A 1141-nucleotide genomic window follows, 5' to 3' on the forward strand; every position below is an offset into this window, starting at 1 on the left:
AGCCACAGTAGTTGTGGTCCACACAGTCAATTGTCTTTGCATAGTCATTGAAGCACAGGTAGACATTTCTCTGATATTCTTTGCTTACAGCCAAGGTACATCTAACGTTAGCTATAATATCCCTAGTACAATAGCCTCTTCTAACCACAGACTGCACTATTGGCAGTTATCTGCTGATGTGCTGTTACAGTCATTTTTGGATCATTTTCAGCAGAATCTTGATTGCATGTGATAATAATATTGTTCAATAATTTCCGCACTCTGTTGGATCACTTTTCTTTGGCGTGGGAACAGATATAAATAGCTTTCAGTCAGTTGGTCAGGTGGTTGTCCTCCAGATTTATTGGCACAATTGGTGAGCACATCCAGGGCAGCATCTTTTTGGTTTGGTGCAGTTACAAATTATACTTGTACAATGGGGGAAATACAGAGTCACTGTACCAAAAAGAACTGAATTTGAAATATTTCAGGATGAGCAGGAGACAATGGTAATGAATGATGCAGATGAAGCTGTTGCAGAAGAGTCCTGAATCTTTGAAGAACAAACAGACATGTCTTGGAGAAAGTGCAGCTAGAGTACTTCTTGGAGACAAAGATGGCAAAGCTATAGCTCACATACTGTGGGCATGTTGATAGGAGAGGCTATTTTATGGAAAGGGGCATTATGCTTGGAAAGGTGGAGGGTCATAGAAAGAGGAGAATATCCTCAACCAGACAAATTGAATCAATGCCTGCAGAAATTGGCTGAAATATTTCAGAGATGGTGAGAATTGCACAAGATGGGAGAGGGTTTAGATCTCTTGTTCATACCTTTGAGATGGGTGATTTTTGATTCAACATCACTTGACAACAGCAACAGAGAAGATCTGTTTTTTTAGTGTGTTAAACATAAGGATGTTAACCAAAATGTAATTCATTATGTTATTGTTGTTGTTGTTGTTATGTGCCATCGAGTCGCCTGTGACTCATAGCGACCCTATGTACAGTGGCCCTAAACTCCACTCTGTCCTGTGCCAATCGCACTGTCTCCGACACTTCCATCCCAATTATCCCATTCACTGAATCAATCCACCTCATAGAGGGCGTTCCTCTCCTGCGCTGTCCCTCCACCCTCCCAAGCATGATGTCCCTCTCCAAGGAC

This window comes from Elephantulus edwardii, unplaced genomic scaffold (genome assembly GCF_000299155.1).
Source record: "Elephantulus edwardii isolate Elephantulus edwardi_28Jun2011 unplaced genomic scaffold, EleEdw1.0 scaffold00159, whole genome shotgun sequence".
NCBI lineage: Eukaryota > Metazoa > Chordata > Mammalia > Macroscelidea > Macroscelididae > Elephantulus > Elephantulus edwardii.